This window comes from Lissotriton helveticus, chromosome 4_1 (assembly GCF_964261635.1).
Source record: "Lissotriton helveticus chromosome 4_1, aLisHel1.1, whole genome shotgun sequence".
Classification (NCBI taxonomy): Eukaryota; Metazoa; Chordata; class Amphibia; order Caudata; family Salamandridae; genus Lissotriton; species Lissotriton helveticus.
In genome coordinates, this window is record NC_136063.1 from 743,229,277 (window position 1) to 743,247,104 (window position 17,828).

The following is a 17,828-nucleotide window of genomic DNA, read 5'->3' on the forward strand; positions in this document are numbered from 1 at the left end:
ATATATTGCACTTTCCAGGTTATAGGTGGAGAGTAACCTAGCTAGCCAAATTTGAAAGGTTGGCGGAGCGCTATCCAACCAGGCTTTAGCTATGCAAATCCGTAATACTGCCATGGCGACAAACATGAACTCTATGTGATGTCCCTCTCCCTCCCTCGTCAGCCCAAGCAGTATCAAATTCGGAGAAATTTCTACTGGAATCCCTAGTGTACCTCCTACAAAAGACTTTATTGCCGCTATTAATGAGTACAGTTGTGGACATTCCGCAAACATATCGACTATATATATATTAGCTGAGTCGCAGCGAGGGCAGGTTGTTCCCGAAGTGCCACCCCATTGCGCTATTCTGGCAGGGGTATAATAAAGTGAAAACAGCGCTTTGTAGTGCTGTGCCTGAAGCGTGGCTGAGCATAACACCGAGCAGCCTAAGTCTAGTGCATCCTGGAAGTTCTCTTGCGATGAGCCTATTTTCTCTCCCCATTTTGCGGCATACTTTCCCCTTTCATCTTCTTTCAATGTATACAGTTCTGCGTACAGGTGTCTGATCGTGCAGTGCTGGCCACGCTGTATATACTCCATTATTTTGCACTGCCCAAACCCCAGTGTACCACCCTGCTTGTTCATGAAGTAACTTCTCAACTGCAAATACTTAAAGAAACTCCTTCCGCCTAATTGGTACTTTGTTTGTAACTCCTGAAACAGAAGAATGCCTCCCTGATCGCAGAGATCCCCTCTTTTCCTAATGCCCTTTTCCTCCCATTCTCTCATAACTGGATCGCTGAATATATCCCCCGGGAGTGAGAGATTTGTATATAGCCGAGTGTACCTGTTGTATCTCCCCAATCCTAGTTTTTTGGACACTGCTGTCCAAACCTTGTAGGCTGCTTTCAGAGTCTTGAACCTCGTAAGTACTGAATTTTTCAATGTCAAACACAAGTGTATCTATAATCACAGGCATAATACAGACATTTTTCAAGAATATTTCAATCAAAATTGAGGCACATAGTTTAAGGTCCAATTCTGAGTGGGCATAAATACTGTTACATATATGGACAACATCCAAAATAGAACAGGATTCAAAGTAGAGGGACAAAGAACATTCATGAACTCTAATATGCAGGAACAGTAATAAAGAGAAAGTTGAGAAATCACAGAAAAGGGTCATATTAAGACATCAAATTGGTCCTTATCATAATGGAGAATTATATCAAAACTCCTGATGGTTCAATAACCATTCAGATGACAAGAAATGTAAATAAAAGTCAACTTATGCAGCTGCTTTAATTGTTAACATCAGCCACATGGTTGACAATCCTAACCACCAGTATTCCATATAGATATCAATACATTAATGAGAATATAGCGGTCAGAGTACGGAAGTCCAAGCTAGACAGTAGGTAGAACCAGACATCAATTGCCTAACTACCAAGAAAATAATGCAGATCATTATCAATATTTAGGCCTCTCTCTACTGCATGTACTTGCATAATCCAACGGGCTTCCTTCTGTCTTAGTTTTAATTCACGGTCTCCACCTCTTACATCCGGAAAAACTGTTTCTATTCCGTGAAATGCAAAAGACAGGTGTGCTCCTTGTGAGCTACAATCTAACACATGGACAGCTATCCGATATCCTGTGTCCCTATTCTTCAGAGCCCTGATGTGTTCGGCAATGCGTTCTCTGAGTTTCCTAATGGTACTCCCTAAATACACTTTGTTGCATTTGCAGATTACCTCATATACAACAAAAGTAGTATTACAATCAATGTGTGACTGTATTTGAAAATTCTTGGAGCCATTGTAACTAAAATTCTGTATTCCATGTAACATCATCCTGCACATGCTACAATATCCGCCCTTAAAAGAGCCTTTATTGAGCAAGTGTAACCAAGAAGGACTCTGTTGTTGCAGTCTAGGATAACTAGGGCTGACCATATTTCTGATCGTCATGCCTCTGCGGTATATAGTTGATCGATGGGTCTCTACATGTGGTCGTAACATGGGATCTGTAGTGAGCATAAACCAGTACTTTTTCAAAATGTGATATATCTTGAATTGAATTGAATTGAAAAAGGATTTGTACAGCGCAACTTTGCCCGTAGGCGTCAAGGCGCTAATGATGGTATTGGCTGTGGGGAAAAGAGGAGGAATTACAAATAGGACTCCCTAAAGAACCAGGTTTTTAGGACCTTTCGAAAAAGAGAGTGAGCTGGCTGACCTTTAATGTCTGCTGGAAGAGCATTCCAGATCTTGGGGGCAAGGGAGTGGAAAGACCTCCCGCCCCATCTGGCTCTGTAGATTCTGGGGTTCGCAAGAAGATTTTTATTGGCAGATCGAAGGGCCCTAGCGGGGATATAGGGTGTTAGTAAAGATTTAAGATCTTCTGATCCACCGGCATGCAGGGCACGGAGAGTAAGACATATAGCCTTAAACTCTATCCTGGCCTGCACAGGGAGCCAGTGAAGGTCCCTCCTGATGGAGGTTGCTGATGAGAGTCTGGGGGTATCAGTGGCAAACCAGGCAGCTGCCTTCTGTACCAATTGCAGACGTTGTATCTGCCGTTTATTGATACCCAAGTACAGTGCGTTGCAGTAGTCTAACCTGGAGGAGATTAGTGCTACAGTAACAGTTTTCCGGGATTCTGGGGAGAGATAGTGCACCAACTTCCTCAGGGTTCTGAGAGCTCCACAGCAAGTGGAGATTGTCCTGCTGACCTGTTTGTCAAAAGAAAGTTTATTGTCAAAGATGACACCCAGATTTCGAGCGGACTGGGAGGGCTTAGGACAGACCCCAAGAGCGGGAGGCCACCAATCATTTGACCATATTTCTTCCTTGCCTCCAAAGATCAACACCTCAGTTTTTTCCCCATTCAGTTTGAGGAAATTCCTCACCATCCAGTCAGCTACTGCCTCCATACAGCTTCTGAAATTCCGGGCTGTGATGTCGGCTGAGTGTGAGATGGAGACCATGATCTGGGTATCGTTGGCATAGGATACAGCTTCGAGCCCAAAGGATCTTACAAGTCTGGCGAGCGGTGTTACATAAATGTTAAAAAGTGTGGGGCTCAGGGAAGACCCCTGAGGAACCCCACACTGCACCGGTTTTGCAGGTGAGAGAAAGTCGCCCAACTTGACCTTTTGTACTTGGTCATCCCAAAAGGATTTCAATAGGCTGAGCGCTGGATTGTTCACTCCTATCTCCATGAAGCGATTAACTAAGATGGAGGGAGATAGGGTGTCAAAATCGGCTGTAAGGTCGAGCAGGACCAGAAGGGTAGTCTGGCCACTGTCGACCTTAGCACGGATGTTATTGGTGACAACTGTGAGAGAGGACTCGGTGCTATGCACTCTGCGTAAGCAGTGTTGAGAGGGATCAAGAAGGCTGGCATTCTCCAGAAAGGCACTCAAATGGATGTTAAGATGGGCCTCTAGCATTTTGGAAGGGGCAGGAAGCAATGAAATGGGCCGAAAGTTTTTTAAGATACCGGGATTCAATGAGGCTTTTTTGAGGAGGGGCTAAACTATGGCCATTTTCCAGGACGTGGGAAAGACACCTTCCAGAATGGAGAGATTGATAACTTCAAGGAAGGCGGGGAGGAGGACGTCTCTGCATTCCTTAAGAGTCTTTAACCGCATGCGCGCTAGCGGTTTTCCCACTGCGATTTTGAAAATACCGCGTTACGTGACAAGGTCAGCTCGTCATCCGCGTAGCGCAGGTTACGCCCATGACGAGCTGACCTTGCCATTAGCGCCGAAGGGGTTAAAGGGCAGGGATTCAGGGGAGAGCCTGACTACAGCTTATCTAGATACAGATTGAGTTGTTCTAGTGTAAGCTGAGGGAAGTTGTTAAGAGTGCCAAGTGATGATACAGGGGGAACTACTTCCACGGAAGGAGGAACGGCAGTAGTCAAAAGTTTAGGTCCTGATTGAGAGTTTCAAAACTGGAATAGATATCAGTTATCTTTGCGCGAAAAAAGTGGAAATCTGGTCGCAAAGCTCTTGAGATGGCAAAATGGGGTCAGGGGATTGCAGGGCTGACAGGGAGACCACGATTTTAAACAACTCCCTGGTGGAGCTAAGGGAGGTGGTCAGCTTAGAGAAGTGTTGTTTCTTTTCCGCAAGCACCGCGGATTTATATTCTTTAAGAAGGATCTTAAAAGACCACGGGTGATAGCCAGTGATCTGTCTGACAGGGTTCTTATGATCCTTACTGGTTCTATTCTTGGACTGAAGAGTGTCTTTCCTTATCACACTCTCTGATCATGTGTGCACTTTACAATCCCTTTTCCCTGTTATGTTCGTTGTTCTAAAAATGTGATAATTCTTTCTCTTAATGATAGGGAGAGACAACTCACATCTCACATTGGTGACTGGTAACGTAAGGTTTTTTCACTTCAAGATCGATTGATTCAAAATCTGGCATCAGCACATATATTTCTCTTTCTTCTAGTTCTTTTCTGGGCCTAATTGGTTTAGTGTTTTGCATACTCTAGAAGAATATAACTCACTTTACCTACTTGACCCTGATGTGATGCACTGACTTATTTTGTCTGTGTATTTTTTCTGCTCTGTTGTCTATTGATTTACTTTCTGATTGTATGTATTGTGATATTCTAGCCCTGAGAAAGTCTGTGGCTTATACCACTAAAGACGAAACACGTGTTGGTTGCTAGGGTTGTTTAAGAAGAAGTGCTGTGTAATAAACAAAGATAAGAAGATCGTCTTGACCTTGATTTACTAAGGACTCTCTTCACTGTTTATCCAAGCTCAGGATATATTCGTGTTTGGTTACAAAAGCAAGGGATCCCATCCCCACTATTAAAGCTGATTCGGCTCCTACATACTGATACTTGGCTCAGAGTGCGGATGGGGGATGGTCGGACATTATGTAGTAATAGCCCATTGCTATCTATCTCTTATGTTAACTTGTCCCTAGCTGCTCAGCCTGTGTGAATGTTCTGAGTGGAATTTTGGTGTGAGGGCTGAGTGTGGAATACTTGGATGCCTGGAACAGAGTGACAGTTGGATGGATGGGGCTGAGCAGCTAGCAGGCTGCTCCCGGTGGGACTGTGGAGGGACTGTTGATGGATACATAGGACAGCTGATATACCTGTTGGTGAGGATTTTTACATGTTTATCTACTACTGGAATAAACCTACATTGGCTTCATCACACCAGCTTTGTCTTGATTATTACATCCATTTTTGGCGACGAGGGTGGGATGTCTTTATTTAGAGGGGGAGATGGGAATTTCATATTTTATATTATGTACCTTTTCTCTTCTCTCTTTATCTTCCTTAGTCGCTACCCCTCTCGTGATGTTGTTTCTGTCTTCTCTGGGTTACTGACTATGTTGCTTATCTTTTGACTAAATTACTTATCTTTTGCTGTGGAATTTACAGTTTTAAGATGTTTGGTACATTTTTATCAACTTATCGTATGAAATTAAATGAAATGAAATGAATAAAATGAAATGAAATGAAATGAAAATAAAATTTATAAAGCGCTGCAGCTGCCCTCAGGCATCCAGGCGCTGTGAGTAAACAAGAGTGCCCTCAGATGAACACACAGAGATTCTGGTTACTGAAACAAAAAAAGTTTTAAGCTGCTTCCGGAAACTGGTTAGGTTGGGATTGCTTCTCATGTGCAGAGGGAGGGTGTTCCATAGTCTTGATACATTATAAGAGAAGGAACGTCCTCCTGCTCTGGCTTTAAAGATTCTGGGAGTCTTGGCCAGAGATGCAGATGAGGAACGAAGCGCCTTGTTGGGCAGATAAGGGGAAATCAAAGAACAGTTGATTTCTGGGCCCATTTTCCAGAGAGCCTGATGAGCGATGCACAGAGATTTAAACTTTACACTGTCCCTGACAGGCAGCCAGTGCAACGTTCTTAACCCAGCTTTTATTGAAGTTCTTCGTGGGACTCCAAGTAGCGCACGAGCAGCACAATTTTGGGTGCGCTGAAGTTTTTGTAGGGTGTAGTCCGGTGCTCCAAGATAAAGGGCGTTGTTAAAATCCAGGCGGGATTGAACGAGGACCTGTATAATTATCTGCTTGGCCTCAAATGGAAGAAGGGGAAGGATTTTTTTAATCACCCTAAGGAGGCCAAAGCAGGTGGCCGCCACCTTGGTGGCCTGTGTATTGAAGCTCAGCGACTTATCTAGCCATACCCCCAGACTTTTGATGTTATCTCTGGGGGCAGGGGCCGCCCCCATGCTCGCGGGCCATAGCAGCTCCAAGGTGGAAGGGGCCGCCGGGCCCAAAAGCATGAGCTCGGTCTTATCGTCGTTGAGCTTCAGACATGAGCTCATCATCCAGCTCCTCACCTCCTCCAAACACACTTCTAAGTTGGGTGGTGATTGGAGGCCACTCTTCGGCACAAGGGAAACCACCAGCTGGGTGTCGTCCGCATAGGTAATGATGTTAATACCATGCGGACGAACAATCCCAGCCAGCGGCCACATGTATGCATTGAAGAGCGTAGGGCTCAATGATGAACCCTGAGGAACTCCACGCCCCAGAGGCCTGCTCGATGAAACGGATGTGCCGTCAAAGACCTGGAAGGTTCTATCAGATAAAAAAGACTTGAACCAAACCAGGGCTTCTTCAGACACTCCTAGGTCGGCGAGACGGTTCATCAGAATTTTACGATGGACTGTATCAAAAGCGGCACTCAGATCGAGGAGGATCACTGCCACTGACCCCCCCGATCCAAGATCCGTCTCGCTTCCTCAGTCACAGCCAATAGAGCAGTCTCTGTCCCATGTCTGGGAAGCATCGAGGAGATGGTTTTCCTCGAGAAACTTCGTCAGGATGGTATTAATGTGCTTCTCCAGGATCTTAGATGCCCATGGGAGCAGAGAAATCGGGCGGTAATTACTAGGGTTAGCTGGGTCAAGGGCAGGTTTTTTTAGCAAGGCCCGTACCATTGCATGCTTCCATGCCACAGGTACCATCCCACTCAACATGGAGGAGTTCAACAACTCCATGAGAGTGGGGAGAATGGTTTCACTGGCCAACCCCAGCGAGCCCGGAGGAGCAGGGTCACACGGTGAGCCAGATTTTATTTGTTGTGCTAGAGACTTCAATGTTTCCAAATCCAACAATGGAAAGGAATCTAGCTTGTTATGAGGGGGAGTTACTGTATCGAGGGCTGAGTCAGAGCGTTGACTGGGTGATTCAATGACTGGATCTGGAAAGGAAAGATAAATTTTGTTAACTTTTTGAAAGAAAAAGTCAACCAGCTCATTACATCTAGACGGGGAATTACTATTGTCTACCGCGAGCGGGGGGGGGGGGTTATCAGAGAATTAACTATCCGGTATATTTCTTTCGGCTTAGATTTAGCCATTGTTATTTTATCGTTATAGTAGGCTGCCTGTGAAGTTTTTATTGAAAGTTTATAGCTCTTGATGCTGGTATGTTTACAGTTTTAAGATGTTCGGTGTATGCATTTAGCTTGTACATTTATGCTTGTAGTTTTAGACATTTTTATTATTTACCTTATCTTGTATTTTTAGGCCTATAGTTTCATGATGTTTGGTTTTGTCTTTATTAATAAGGAAAGAGATATGTAGTATTCTCTTATTACTATATATCTCTCATGTTAACTTGCGCCTAGCTGCTCAGTCTGTGTGAATGTTCTGAGTGGAATGTTGGTGCGAAGGCTGAGTGTTGAATGCTTGGATGACTGGAGCAGAGGGACAGTTGGATGGATGGGGCTGAGCAGCTAGCAAGCTGCTCCCGGTGGGATTGTTGATGGATACATAGGACTGCTGATATACCTGTTGGTGAAGATTTGTACATGTTTATCTACTACTGGAATAAACCTATATTGGCTTCATCATCACCTGTGTTGTCCAGATTACTGCACTTATTTTTGTGCTTCTTTCCTATGTTTCATTTGTAGCTTAATGTCTTTAAAGAAAGGTACCTGTGAGGCCTTTGGAATGTCTTTTCTGTCGCATCTTGTTCCTTTTGGTTTGTTTATTCGTCCGTTACTTGTGGAATATAGTCTCCAGCATATTGTGGAAGGCACGGTGATGCAACTTATGCCACTTGTACCTTCTTTTGAGCGTAGATACGTCTCCAACTCATCACTAAAAATAAGTGTGGTAATCTGGACAACACAGGTGATGATGAAGCCAATGTAGGTTTATTCCAGTAGTAGATAAACATGTTCAAATCCTCACCAATAGGTATATCAGCTGTCCTATGTATCCATCAACAGTCCCTCCACAGTCCCACTGGGAGTAGCCTGCTAGCAGCTCAGCCCCATCCATCCAACTGTCGCTCTGCTCCAGTCATCCAAGCATTCCACACTCATCCCTCACACCAACATTCCACTCAGAACATTCACACAGGCTGAGCAGCTAGGGACAAGTTAACATAAGAGATAGATAGCAATAGGAGATTACTACACATTAACTAGCAAAATATCAACAATAGGAAGTCTAAAGCAAGGGTGCGTATTGGCCCCATTATTTTTTAACCTATTCTTAGCAGATCTAAGAGACGCACTGAATGATATAAACGCTCATCCACCTAAACTTGCTGACAAATGTATCAAATTTACTATATGCGGATGATGTTGTACTTTTAAGTCATACAAAAGAGGGTTTACATTGGCTAATAGCTCGAATATTTGTGTATTCAAAATAGGATGGTAATAAACAAAACAAAGACTAAAGTTATGGTGATTACAAAAAACTCAACTGAAACACAAATCTAAATGGTTTCTGGAAAAGCTGCAATTAGAACAAATAGAAACGTATAGATATTTGGGTGTCTTATTCAACGACAATGGAAATCTTCTCCCTCAAAAACATGATATTTTTAGAAAAGCAAATGCTCTGACAGCTGCATTTAGGACTATCCAGAAATCAATTAGCGACTTAATTATCGCCCCTTCCTAAAGGTGATATCAGCTAAATGTCCGCCTTCTCTAACTTATGGTAGTGAGGCTTTAAATGGAAAAGACGCACTTATCATCGACAATGCTGTTTTAAAAACCTTTAAAACCCTTTTTCTCCTGCCTAATAAGGCATCACAAGTTCAAGTTAGGCTGGAATGTGGCCTAAATAATCAGCTGTATGCAAGAAAAGTATGGAACAGAATAAAAAACAACCATGACAATCTAATGTCCCAGTTACTATGGAAGGAAATTAGTGAAAATAGGAAATCATCGGCCTGGAAATATCTAGATGCGGCACTGGAAGAATTTGAGGTTAGGTCGATTTGGGATGCTACTATAGCTCAGGAATCATTTAAAAAACTATTAATGAAGTAACAGATCATTTATTGTTGACAAGAGACAAGGACATATTTGTAAAAAGAAAACATGCATGGCCAATAATAAATGGGTTCTCAAAAAAGAAGGTACAGCAATACTTGGATACACCATGGTCGCTGAAAAAGAAACACATTTTTATTAGAGCACGATTTGGTGTATTACCGGGATTATGCCACTTACCGCCTTGGAAAAAACTAGAACAGAACACATTATGTAGGCTGTTTAAATCTGGGTAGTACAATATTATGCATCCATTGTGTCTCTGTCCTGAATTGAAAAACGAAAGAATGACTGTACTTAAGAGACTATTTAATGACCGAGGAGTAAGAACGTGTAGACAGGCATTGATACTATGTTTGCCTTCGGATGATATACTCATGAACTCTGCATTGGTAACATTTTTAATGAAAGTATGGAAAAAATTAGATGAATACAATCTAGAAAACTAACAAACTCAAATGCAAAATCAAACTGAAAGACAAATTTCTATTTGACCAAACACAGATGTCTACATCAACATACCTCAACAAGAACAAACCACTAGTTCAACAAGACCTGGGGAATTACCAAAAATTGATCAAACAGCATCTGACTATTTTATCGACTTCGATTTTTTTTTATTGGATCCAAGTGAACCTGAAACAAGCCAGCCCAAAAAACTCATCACCAGCAAATTAAAGACTTTTTCATCGTTCTTGAAAAGATATACCTTCCATCACCTTGTATCACCTTGGGTAGAACTTTTGGTAATGACTGGGATACTTTTCTTTCTTTTCTGGATAGGCTTAGTAACTGTTTTTAGCACGCTTGTAAATGGGACTTATCTTCAACAAAGTTCTGCAGCTCCAAAAGTTAATCTGATTGTGAAAACTCACCTATCATCACATGGAGAACAAAGAGACTTGTCATCAGTGAACATTATAGCAGATGGTATAGTATGGGACAAGGTTGATTACGATATATTTGGTTTGACCGAACTTTTAAAAATACAACATTTATTTAAAATATCTATGGGTGATATCATTACCTCCAGTACATTTTCCGATGATTGGAATTATGAGACTGTAAATAATATGTTGTCTGTTTTCGAAAAATCTGCTGCCTTTTCTAATAGTGAAATGTTGAAAGACACATCAAATTTTGAAACAATGTATTGCTACCAACATTATGGTCATCATTTTCTGCATAAATCTGCTAATCCCAGAAATGTTTTCACATATCATCAATGGAATCATTGCCCTACCCCACCAAAGAGTAGTTCAAAAACATTTGCACAGAAATGTCCATATTTTTCAGGGTTCAACACGTCAAACCCAGCCTCATATTAATATAAGGTTGCACTCACACCAGTGCAGAAAAATATGTTGACAAACACCAAACAGATTTACTCCGCTTCTTTTATTACCCAGTTGTCTGATCAAGGTTTCGACTTGTGGAAATAAACTATAGACTTAAAATCTGTCTGGGGTACTAGAGACTGGCAGGTGCAGGGAACAGGAGCACTATTTTGAGCACGCCTTATTCCTCAGCAAATTATGTTTTTGAATGAAACTGTGAAACAAACTATCTGTCTTGGAATAGCCAAGAACAAGGAGTTGAACACGCCTCAGTTACCAACACCATCACACACCTAGGGTAACAATACCTTTTGGGAAGGGATTAAGGTAGAGGACATCATGCAATACAATAGATCATACCCCAATTGGGAGCGATGGTTGATTTGGCCCACAGACATCAATAGATGTCAGGAAAGATTCAAGGGTGCAGCCAAAGGTTTTAGTAGCCACAGGCCACATCCATGTTATATACAGAGAGCATACCCAGGGGTAGTGACATCATACAGTGTTGGGAAGTTATGCCTCGATTGACTAAAAACCTCAACACTCACACAGATGAAACAACATTTATCTTATTTACAGAGGATGTGGACCTATGGGATCTTTTATTAGGTTCCAGAAAGCCAGGTCAAAAACGTTTCTTATATGCTGTCCATAATGAAATCTGGAAAATCTCCCAGCAAGAAGCTGCTGAGAGGTTATGAGAAATAGATAGGATTAACTTACAGAAAGCCTTAGCCATAGTTGACAATAATATGACTATGTTAACTTCCAGGATATATTCACTGGACAACATTGTATCTTCTGCTATTAAAGTACTAGAACAAGATTTGTCCATACTACAGCACAGGCAATAATAATTTTGTTCTATTATGTTATTGAGCTAGACGCTGCAATGTTTTATCAACAGTACATATCTGTTTTCAGCATATATTCTGACAAAAAAGCATATAAAAATGGCACAAAGGGGATCAAAATATACCATGCTGCGTATTGAAAAACTAGACAGATTAGCTTTTACAGTGGCAGAATGACCGTCCACAGAATGGTTAATCCATGGACATATAACTCTACCGGTAACAACTTTCCGATTCCAGTATTGCCTTGAACAACAGCAGACAGGCACATATGAAGAAATGGGTAGGGAATTCATCAAGGAATCTTGGGAATGACCGTACAAATTTTGATGCACGAGTGGGGATCTAGCAGTGTTTCTGAGCGGTATAAACTGTGAGAACGCTTTGAGTGGATCTCTCTTATGCCAGGATATAATGCTGCACGAGGCATGTAATGGTTCAGTAACCAACTTGTTCTGTAACTTGAGGGGTACCCTGGCAGCCATCATTGCACCTGTGTTCAGGCTACTTTGGAATGGGAGTTACTTGATGCTGAACGATCAACGTTGTTGTGGGATGCTTACGGGCATCGCATATCTAGTAACCATGAGATCCAGGGTTACTTGCTGTATGCAAGTATTGTTTCCACAAATGCATACAGTCAGAGATGTACCCTTATGGCCTTCACTAAATGTTTCTTTAATACTGTTTGATGCTTTGAGCAGAATGAAAGCCATGCTTCTACAGAAGACTGTGCCCTTAACCTCCGCTCGAGAGACTTTTGATCTCCAAAACGTAAGGCCCTCAGCTAAGATACAGGCACTCATACGTATCGCATCTTTAACATGTCTGATCCGATGGGCATCGCCCACCTATTTAAGACTATAGGTTCAGGTCTATTAAGCACCTTTCAGACGGTACTCGGAGTTATACCAAACTTTATAAACTCCATATTCTGAAGCATTTTTGTAGGACTACCGACTACCTATTTCAAATAACAGGTATCATGATTGTATTTTTTCTGCTACGCAATGGACCTCCCAGTCACCAAGGAGATGCAAACAGTACTCCTGGAGATAAAATACCGTGATCACATGGTACAACATCTGGGCACGCCTCGCTTGAGAGAAAGTAAGTACGTATTGGTTCTTGTCATTTAGACCAGTCTGGATGGACTGCATCTTACCTGTCCTCCGATGCCTGTTCTGCGGAGAAGAATGCATGTTGGATCTCTGTCTGACACGTCCATCACATGCGCAACCAGACGTCAATACTTTACTGTACCTGTTACAGCCCATGTTCTGCAGTGTCCCCAGCGTATTCACATGTTGATGGCGGCATTCCTAGAGCTATCATAGGTAGTATTGGCTCCTGTTGGTATGGACACCGGCTCCTCCTCTGAAACCTAGGCCTTGAATGGTGCACAGGCTACCCCAGCATCGGCTGCGGACAGTACAGAACATCATCTGTGCTCAATTGACATAATTTACGAGGTGTTGCAGGGACCGTCGTCTGCGGAGGCATGAAACGATAATGTTGCATCTACCAGCCAGGACACACAAACATTTGACTCATTTGGCTCATCGTGTGCTGGAAGAGATTCAGCCTTTCTTTAGAACAAACCTAATTTGGAACTCAAAAACAACATTGACACTTCTTTTGGGCATGCATGGCTTTCAATGATTGTAGTAATTCGACCTCTATCTACAGACATATTAGAGCTATGGCTTGAGTGACAATTTACTTTTTTCATTTGTAAAATACATTTTTTTAAATTGTATTTTTTTTTTTTAACAACGCTATTGTTTTTACTGAAGTTGTTTGTGTACCAGTGGCTAGTCAGTCTAGTAGTATGTTTAGAGTTTAACTATGTCGTCCAGTCGGATGAGGAGTGTGTGTTATATTCCATATAGGTACCCTAATATAGTCCCAGGTAACATCGTAACCCTTCGCCTATATTCCTCCCTACATTTCATACATAACGGGTTTACAGGGACTGACCTTTTACCTAGATACGACATTGCATTCAGACCGCCGGTTTTCCCTAGTTTGATATCTTATACATTATGCATGAGGGTTCTTGGAAGCACAGCAGGACTACCATCTCCGGTAAAAAATCTACGTACAAAGTTCATGCCCAACGTCATCCTTAGTCCGACACAGTGATACAGCGAGGTAGGACCCCTTGGGAGACCTATTTGTATTTATACATCACATCTTGCTAAGATAGACAGAGGAGATCAAGACTTCCCAGTTGACACACTGACCAGAGACGCTGAGGTTCCTGCATGCAGACACTCCAGCTCGCAGAGGTCTAAAACATCCCTCGTGGGGTGTCCAACTCGAGACCAGGACAGGGTTCCACAGTCTCTCACTTCAGGTAATGGGGTTGACTTTATCCTACAGGGATTCTTGGTGTAACGGCTACACACATGCTAGGTACACTTAGGTACATCTAGTTAGGGAAGCATTGTAGGAGTACGCATCTTTTTATTCTCATGTATTTTCTATAACTGCAAGATGGTAAAACTTTACAATCCTTTTACTTACATAGTACTTCAAATCATTTATATCTACTACTGTCTAATGGTTGTTGCAGTTCATATATTTTACACCAGAATAACAACTGTTAAATAAATACTTATTCAAAATGTCCAGCCTGTTTATTCTGTTTATCTCTCTGAGACAGACCAAGTAAGCACGAGTGACTGAGCAGAAAGTAATATATTGTTTCCACGGACCTGAGGGATCTGTGTGGTGGTGTACAGGGGTTGCCAAGAACTATTCTCTCCTTGCCAAGAGGAGACTCTAGTGGTACAGTGAGCTAGCTGATACAGAAGGTCAACATACCCGGTAGGGGTGTTTAGAATCAGTCCGACACCAGTTCTACGGTTTATGCTGTCTAAACATGCGGAGCCTGTATAGGTTTTATAGGAGCTACACAACAGGAGGCGAGTTAGATAAAGTAGATTAAAGGACAAACAATGAGGGAGAAAAGTGATCTCTGCTGGTAGAAAATTGTCAAAATCAATTGTGTTCTGTATGAGTGATAACATTGTAATGAAAAGTTCCATTGGTGCTTGGCAATTATCAAAGTACTCAAATCACGTCAGAGTAATAAAACTGTTTAAGAATGTGGTGAAAACTCAGGAATGACACACATGAAACTAAACCGAATTTCTTGATACATTGGGGATGTGTCTGGAGCTTTCACTGGAGCATGCATGATTGGCATTCACAGCTAGTACAATACTCAGTGCTATTTTTCAACAAATATACAAAGGTTTTCTTTTTAATGAGATCCATTCGGACAGAAATGTAGTGGATGGGAAACGGATGGTAATAAAAAAACAAAGTGAATTTAGTTTGAAAACAGTCCACTGAGAGATGTGGTGGTTAAGAAATATTCTCAATGTCTAGTTTGTCTAGACTAGTTCATTATTAAGTTAAAACTAATGTATTTTATTTAGCAAGTAAACATTTTGTATAATTAATTTAGATTTAGGGTCTTATTGCGACTTTGGCAGCCCTACAGCGGATGGCGCAATGTACAGCCAGCTGTAGGACAGCCAAAGCTGGTGTGCTGCTGCCCTCCAGATTAGGAGTTCTGGTCTGGCCGGTCGTCCTGTGCGCGTTCGGACAGCAGCGGTCTGTTAGGCCCATAGAAGAGCCTAACATTCAGACTGCTTCTGTCAGATAGCCAACTGCACCGTCCTGCATGGTGTGGCATACATGCCACACCGTACATGAAATGGGGTTGCAAATCCAAAAGAGCCCCACAAGCGCCCCCTGCATGCACCACCAGGCCCAGGAGTGGCAGGGGGTCCTCTTATGGCCCCTTACTTGCCTCACTGCTTCCTTGCTACAGAGCTCAATGCCATGGAAAGGGTGTTGATTTGGCAAATCCTAATATGCGTGGTGTTGCCCCAGCAGCATCACCAGCATATTACTATGCCTGACACTGTATGACCACTACGGGATCCTTGATCCCCAGTGGTCACAGCAGTCCTGTGCCAGTCCGACTGCCAAACACATAATACTGTGGGCCGGCCTGCAGTATGGCGGTGGTCAGACTGCAACCATGCGTTCGGCAGTCTTATGGACTGCCAAACTCATAATTCGATCCTTAATGTTTGTAGAAAAGGAGATGTGTGACATCGTGGGTTAATGATGGAATGTCAATGAGTCAAAGATTGAAGGTCAATGAGTAATTAGCCTGCTGAGGCCAAGGAGCTCAATGGGGGTCAGTACGGAGAATCAGCTTGGATATGGCTGGCACATTTTAAATAAATAAATCAAACTAGCTTATCAATTATATTGGAATGTGGAAACATTCAAGAATAAATGTATTCCTTTCCTTAATTCTCTAGAACAAAAGATGCTACTGAAAGTTCCAACAAATTAATTTTAAATCATTGGTGAGAGTGGTTTTCTACCTAATATTCTGGCATCCAATTCTTATATACAGATCAACATCACAACCGAAAATTGTTTTGCCATTGGAAACATCCATATGTAAGCAAAACATGTAAAAAATCTAGAGCTAAAACTGGCATTGTCTGCAGATGCCATGACTTCATAGTCATCTTTGAACAGTTCAGTAATAATTGTTTTATGCACTCTCTAAAAGAACCAGAGTAAGAGGAATTGGAAGTTAATTCACCTCAAGATCTGGTATATCTGGGTCACTGGTAACTATCTCTGTAACTAAAATTATGCCTTGCGGAAGTATTAGTTATAGCAATCAAAGAGCGTTTCTCCAGATTGAGAGGGACTTTGAAATTAACAGCTGCAAGAGTGACCCCTTTCTCTTTTGGTTTGTTTAAAAGCATTTGGAAACTTTTGCCTTCATGATAATTTAGAGTTTGTCTACACCTTTATGTGAGGGGACATAACTTGCCTTTTTGATAATGGTGTTTCCAAAACAGAAGTTTGCAATTGTGTGTCATGATAGTAATAACTCATTTGACATAGATCTTGCTATCTAACTAGTGTCTAAAGAATGTACTGCTCTGTTGTATGTAGATTTTCTCTTTTAACACCAATGGGGTGATATTTGTACAAATTAAACTAAACTTAAGACATTATACATTTTTGAGATGATGTTGTGACCACAATGTTGAGTGTAGGAAAGCAGGACTGCTTTCCTTATCACCCCTACCTTTTGCAGGCGTCATTATGTTTTACTGACTCATCTGCTAATCAGTCCCCCAAACTTTGCGCTTCTTCACAAAATTATTCTAAGAAAATTAAACTTGAGCAAGTTTTATACTTTTAAAAAGATTCAATCATAGACCGAAGAGATAATTATAGAATATCTAAATCAATTTGATGCATGTAGTTTCATTCAGTATGCACAGAAAAAAAACATTAGCTAGCCCAAGGGGTTTAACTTGTGTTTAAAATGCTTTTATGAAAATTTTTAAAACATGTTGACACACTAAGTATATATACAGTACATATAAAATATTTTTGTGACATATGTGACCCCAGTGAAGTGACCATGACCAACTTGTATTCAAAGGTTAGTGGAGAAAAATGGATGTTTTTAGATTCTGGTTCAATTTCCAAGATCAAGGACCAGATTATTTTCTAGTGCTTTAAGTCTATCCGTATTTATTGTTGACGATGTTTCGACCCAGCTGAGATTATTAGGGTCTCTTCAGGACAAGGGATTCCTGGGGGCTGTAAGGATGTGTGGATATTAGTGAGAGGAATGTCTGGTGTATGGGGGCTACTAAGGAACTTAATTCAAAGAGGTGCTTACCTCGGCAAGATCAGTAACAGTGACTGGCATTGAAACAATATTCAAGGTCATGCTAAATAGCAAGGCAAAGGCCCTGTCATCCAATAATATCAGGGCCAGTCCTCTTGTGGCACCCTGTGCCTATTTTATTTCCAGGATGTAAATGATACCTGAGGATTTAAAGGGAATGCTTTCAATATTCATACTCCTACTAAAGGAGTATATTGGTAATGGAGGGTGTTGGTACACTCACCTAGTAGGCTACTTGTGATTGTAACAAAAAATGACAATAATTTCAGGGATTCCTCACAGTCCCCAGGAATCCCCTGTCCTGAAGAGGCCCTAATACTTTCAGCTGGGTCGAAACTTCGTCAACAATGAAAATGAATAGTCTTAAATCACTAGAAAAGAATCTGGCCCTTGACCTGGGAAATTGTTTGAATACAAGTTGGTTATGGTCACTTCACTGGGGTCACATAGGTCACACATATATTTTTTCTACACCGTATATATCCTTAATGCTTCAACATGTTTTAAAATTCCTCATTAAAACATTTTAAGGAATAAATATGTTACTCATTTCAGCTGAAGTGAGTAAAACCAGTTAAACCCCTCGGGCT